The following is a 6,927-nucleotide window of genomic DNA, read 5'->3' as shown; positions in this document are numbered from 1 at the left end:
TTTTTTATCCACTTACCAAAACATGCTTCCGCAGATTAGATGTGGAGTTCGTGAATGCTGCCAGGTCGGTCACCTTTGGCAGGCGCAGCTGGCATTGCATGATGATGCTATTGGCCCTCTTGAATTTAAATGAAAAACAGTCTTTCAAATGTGGCCGAGGATTTTCGTCGTTTTGGGCAGCAGAATTCGCTGTTTCAGCATTTCTACTGAAACAGTCTCTGAACCGCCGTCGCTCGCCTGATCCTCCTCCATCTCGGTCTCAATCTCCTACAGAAAGACTTGGTCCTGGTAGGCAGCCTAGCTGCTGATCAGTCCTCACTGTAGTGGTTCTCCTACAGAAAGACTTGGTCCTGGTTGGCAGCCTAGCTGCTGATCGTTCTCACTGTTGTTTTTTTTTTTTTTTACTCCGTAACGGATGGGATTTTTGATGTAGCGAAATACAATTCTTCACTCAAAACGTAATCAAGTACATTTCAAATTACCGATGTGAAAAATACAAAATACACAACAAAACTACATACAGTACATACAGTAACGTGAGTAAATGTTGTTACTTTCCACCTCTGTTAAATGGTGCAGTCTTTCTAAATGAGTCTTAACTCACAGCTGCATACGACAATAACACGAGTTTTACAATTTAAGTACCCACAGTATTTAGTTACTTTTGGCTTTGGTTTTTGGGGATTATGGTATAAGAGACATTTTCTATATTTTTATTGTCCAATTGGTTCCCACTGAAGATGTATATTTTCAGTGTTTTGTTGTCAGATTGCATTTAATGCTGGTTTGGGTGCCTTTATGAGATTTGATGGCTGCAAGGAAAGATAGACTATCAATATCATTTATATTGATCTGTGATTGGCTGGAGAACAAACTACAGATTTCTGCCTGAGAAATAAAAACCAGATGGACTAGTTAGTAATTAGGAGAGGTTTGGCTTCAGTTGTTAACACGCTCCGCTCTCTTAAAGCCAATGAAACGGCTCGTTGGAGCCAGCAGACGACACAGGCTGCAGATCAAACCCTTTAGGTTTTCACCACTTTCATCCATTGAGGCAGCGAGGCAACACAGCGACGACTTTTAAACTCCCATCCATGGCCGTAGGCTACTGGTCGCTTTAAAGGTTTCAGCCAGTTTAACCCTCAAAAAAGTTTCTATATCAGAACATTTGGGTTTTTTCTTTCTTTCAACTAAAATGTTCAAAAAGAAACAAGGTGGATGGTTTCCCTACAACGCTCTTCACAAGTTAAATAAATGATCAGTTACCTACTTTCATTGAATTTGGGTATTTTTTATTCAATTTATAGCATGTGAAGAAAAAAATCGACAAAAATGTTGTCAAAAGATGACCAAAACGTTGAAAAAAAAACAAGAAGTTGCTTGTTGGTCGACGGGAAAACGTCACGTATCCGGACTAATGGACAGTCGTGATTATCCACTAAATCATAACTATTTGTCGAAATAATTCATAATTTCAGCTTTTTTTAAAGCGCAAATTAGGTATTATTCAATTTAAATGAGGTTTATTGACCATGAATTCAAAAAAAAAGTGTAAAACTGGAGTTTATAAGTTGGTGTTAGTGGTGAATCTGGTGGTAGTAACAAAAAAAAGAAAGAAACACAGAGAAATGTCCCGACAAAAACCTTGAAAATAGCATCTTGAATAGGGTTCATTTTCTATTTTTACCGGAGAGGAAAACAAGTTGGTCGACGGGAAGACAACATGAGGGTTAAAGGACAATTCCGGTGCAAAACAAACCTAGGGGTTAATAACAGATGTGTACCCACTCTGTCGTTCTCTGGGACATGTTTTCATGCTAATCGAATGTGTTTGTAGCTTGAAACAAGCTAGCGCGGACCGCTGATTAGCTTACAACGCTAGTATTCGGGGCACAGGGACAGTAAAAACTAATCGCTATTTATACCACTAAAAAGGCTCAAAATATCACCACACTTCAACGGTAGCATAATGAGGCTCCCTACATGGTAACTGAAGCATTGAGAACTTTGTAAGTGTACAGACAGTTTATTAAAAAGATAGATTATAAAGACACTCACGTTCATGTTTACATGCCGCCGCCATCTTGGAAACCAGTCATGACTTACAGCTGGTGATGCAAACTAAAATCAAAAGCAATTTTCTCAATATATCTGAAATAATCACACCGATGTAAAACATAACTTGTCTAGTGTACTTCCTCAGTGGATAACTGTCCATCTGGTCCCTCCGGTCTGGGTCGCCGTCTCCAATTTATTTTCGGGACATGGAAAAAAGTTTCAAGTACAGCCCTGTTTATCAGAGAGGGGAAATCTTCAGACTGTACAAAACACTGCGTCTCTTGGGCGTCGCGATGCAACAGGTCCCACTCCGTGCAACACAGACACTCCTGTTCGGTGGCCATAGCTTCACGATGTCTGCAGGTACACCACCAGTTTCCCCAAGTACAAGGCTGTGGTAGCGGTAGCTCTCTCTCTCTCGTAGCCCTTTCACGGAGCTCCCGCAGCTCTTAGTTCAATAAACTGTCTGTACACTTACAAAGTTCTCAACGCTTCGGTTAACATTTAGGGACCTCATTATGCTACCGTTGACCAAAGAAATTAAAAGTTATATAAGTTAAAATATGTTAGTTTTGTAATACGTAGGCTATTTGGGTTGTGCATTATGTCAGTGCATTGTGTCATTTGGGCAATACGTAGGTTATTGGGGTTGGGCAACATGTTAGTTGTACAATATCTCATTGTGCAACGGCTGTGCTACAGGGTTGTTCAATTTAAAATTGCCACTGAAAGGAGGAGTTAATGTGCTTACTATATAGATACCTGTCTAATGTATATGAGAGTATTACTATATAGGTACCTGTCTAATGTATATGAGAGTATTACTATATAGATACCTGTCTAATGTATATGAGAGTATTACTATATAGGTATCTGTCTAATGTATATGAGAGTATTACTATATAGATACCTGTCTAATGTATATGAGAGTATTACTATATAGATACCTGTCTAATGTATATGAGAGTATTACTATATAGATACCTGTCTAATGTATATGAGAGTATTACTATATAGATACCTGTCTAATGTATATGAGAGTATTACTATATAGGTACCTGTCTAATGTATATGAGAGTATTACTATATAGGTACCTGTCTAATGTATATGAGAGTATTACTATATAGGTACCCGTCTAATGTATATGAGAGTATTACTATATAGATACCTGTCTAATGTATATGAGAGTATTACTATATAGATACCTGTCTAATGTATATGAGAGTATTACTATATAGATACCTGTCTAATGTATATGAGAGTATTATTATATAGGTACCTGTCTAATGTATATGAGAGTATTACTATATAGGTACCTGTCTAATGTATATGAGAGTATTACTATATAGGTACCTGTCTAATGTATATGAGAGTATTACTATATAGGTACCTGTCTAATGTATATGAGAGTATTACTATATAGGTACCTGTCTAATGTATATGAGAGTATTACTATATAGGGTACCTGTCTAATGTATATGAGAGTATTACTATATAGGTATCCGTCTAATGTATATGAGAGTATTACTATATAGGTACCCGTCTAATGTATATGAGAGTATTACTATATAGGTACCCGTCTAATGTATATGAGAGTATTACTATATAGGTACCTGTCTAATGTATATGAGAGTATTACTATATAGGTACCTGTCTAATGTATATGAGAGTATTAATATATAGGTACCTGTCTAATGTATATGAGAGCATGTTTTGTGTTGCATGAGAGTATGTGTTGAGAGATGCTTATTATAAGCTGTGGAATGGACAGAGTCCAGAACTTATTTCCCTTCGGGGACAATAAAGTATATCTTATCTATCAAAGAAAGTAAAAGTTAGTTGATTTCCATACATGAGCTGAAAACAATGGCTGCCTTGAAGCAACAGTGTGATATTTGTAAGTGAATCAGCTGTATCATCTTTGTCTGCAAAGCCATTAATTGAGTTTCAAACAAATATCTGCAGTAAAAACATTCAACTTTAAAATCAAAGATTCCCAGTGTTGTTGTGTCAGGCAGGTTAGATGTCAGTAAATATACTGCAGGAATGTCTGGGCAATGTTAGATTCATTTCAGCGTGTTGCGTCATAGACCACCAAGCTGATAAATACTTCAAATGTTTGAGTTGTTTTGTTTTCTGGGAGAAAATAAATCTGCTTGAAAATACATCAGCCAATATTTCAAATAAGTATTTCATTAGGAAGGTTATCAGGTTATATAATCATACAAACAAGCTGTATTTCCTTTCTGTATGCAGTTAATGGAATGAATTATAGTAACTTACTTAATGGAGGCTGATGTCGTTTCTTTCTTTTAGCCCCTACAGCAAGTCGCAGAGTTCTGGGTCGACATGTAGACGAAAGCAAACTTATACAAAGAAGTTGGTCTTTTTGTAATGTGTAAAACTGTCAGAACTTTTATCAGTGCAGTTTTAAAAAAAAGAAGAAGCTCATATTACTCTGGAACTAGTTTGGATCAACTGAAGTACATCTCGCCCTCACCTTCTGCTCTCTGTGGATGCCAAAGGATTTGGATGGTGCAACAAGGCAGGCCTGCTTGGTTCTTTTGGGGAATGATTATAAAGATTTACAAAGAATATGTTTAGGGCAATAATTCAATTCAATTTAATTGTATTTATAATGTAAAATCACAACAGGAGTTATCTCAGGACACTTTATAGATAGAGTAGGTCTAGACCTACTCTAGAAAGGTCTAGAAAACTCAGATTGGACAGATAGTCTAGCTAGCTGTCTGGATTTACCCTGCAGAGATCTGAGGAGCAGTTAACCACAGTCCTCACAAATCCACCGGAGGTTAGAACACCAACACAAAGAAAGAGGAAGGGGACGGACATCTGGCTGAAAAGGACATCAAGCAGAATTTAGGCGTTCTTATCGATTCTCGATTCCGATTCTTTGAGGTGTGGAGTTGAAACGGGACACATGCGTGTTTCACAAATAAGAGGAAAGTTTTATTTTGATTCAATGGTGGGTTGCAGTTTTACCGGACTTTTTCAACGTAAAACAAAGCCACACTAGAACGCCGCTTACTGTGCTCCAAGGCTGCAACACAACAAGCGTCTGGCCGCTACGGAAACCAAGACTTGCTCATGTTAAATTGGGAACCCACGATCAGATTTGAAACCAAATCTTTCAAACAATTCCAAACAATTCTAATAAAGAAACGAATCATAATTTTTGAAATGATTCCAAGTAGGAATCGTTTCTCGATGCCCAATCCTAGTAACACCCTGCAGTGCCCTGCTACGTCCTGCTACACCCTGTAATGCCCTGCAGTGCCCTGCTACGCCCTGCAGTGCCCTGCTACGTCCCTGCAGTGCCCTGCTACGTCCTGCAGTGCCCTGCTACGTCCTGCTACACCCTGTAATGCCCTGCAGTGCCCTGCTACGCCATGAACTACTACAACTACTATTTCTAGTCATAGTTCCATTACCTTTATTGTGACTATTACTGCCACTGTTCATCACACCCCCAACCAGCACCGTCAGACACCGCCTACCAAGAGTCTGGGTCGGTCCCAGGTGCCTACCAAGAGCCTGGGTCTGTCCCAGGTGCCTACCAAGAGCCTGGGTCTGTCCCAGGTGCCTACCAAGAGCCTGGGTCGGTCCCAGGTGCCTACCAAGAGCCTGGGTCTGTCCCAGGTGCCTACCAAGAGCCTGGGTCTGTCCCAGGTGCCTACCAAGAGTCTGGGTCTGTCCCAGATTTTCCCTAAAAGGGAGTTTTCCTCACCGCTGTCGCACTAAATGCTTGCTCTTGGGGGAATTACTGGAATTGTTGGGTCTTTGTATATTATAGAGTGTGGTCTAGACCTACTCTATCGGTAAAGTGTCTCGAGATAACTATAGTTATGATTTGATACTATAAATAAAATTGAATTGAATTAGACCTTACTCCACAGCGCTGTGGAGATAGAGCTGGCAATGTGAGACTATACAGTACATCTGGAACTGACCCCTCAGTGTCTCTCTTATGCCACAATCAGATAAATGAAATTCTTGTCGAGACTGCTGAGAGACGTGGCAGACTACATGCTGGACCCTGATCAAACATAGCGTGTGCTGCACAGAGATGTGATGGGTGTGGGGCCAAGGACGCATCATATGCTCGGAAAATACTAACTAAATGTATGTCTGATTGGAAAAGTTGCAGCTGGCACTGTGATGTTCTGCTTCGCTTTGTGCTTGTTAGCATTTTCCTTGTTGTTAAAAAAAAGGCAAAAGTGAGAAATAAGAAATAAAATCACACTAAATGAATAAAACCAGCCAGGACAGCCAATCAGGGATCTCTCTCTCTCTCTGAGTCGACATGCTGAATCAGCCACACCGGAGAAACTACAGGTGACAGACGTCCACACACGGCCCAGTGACAGCTGACTGTCGGCTCGACGTTTCAGGACTCCAAAGTGACAAAAACTCTTTGATGTTGTGATGCAGCAGCAACAACACACACACACACACACAACATACAGATCAATGGCCATACACTCAAAAACATGGAAGAACGGCCACACGCAAGACTGAACGCAACACACACACAAAGGCCGGACACACTCATTTGTCTCATTTCACACCAATTATCCTTCCTTCCTCCGTCATTGTATCCCCCTTTAGACACACACACACACACACACACACACACACACACACACACACACACATACACACACACATTTCTTTCTCTATACATCACAGAACCCTCCTGCTCTCTCTCCCAGCAGGTCCAATTACAAATCATTGATTAGGCCAGGTGTGCGTGTGCGTGTTTGAGGGGGACAAATCTACCTCTTCTAAATATTGGGTGGGGGACATATCCCCTGCATCCCCCCCCCGAAATCTACGCTTATGGTTGT

This window comes from Sander vitreus, chromosome 21 (assembly GCF_031162955.1).
Source record: "Sander vitreus isolate 19-12246 chromosome 21, sanVit1, whole genome shotgun sequence".
Taxonomy (NCBI): Eukaryota; Metazoa; Chordata; class Actinopteri; order Perciformes; family Percidae; genus Sander; species Sander vitreus.
The sequence above is the reverse complement of the archived record's forward strand: the minus strand, read 5'-3'. Positions refer to the sequence as shown.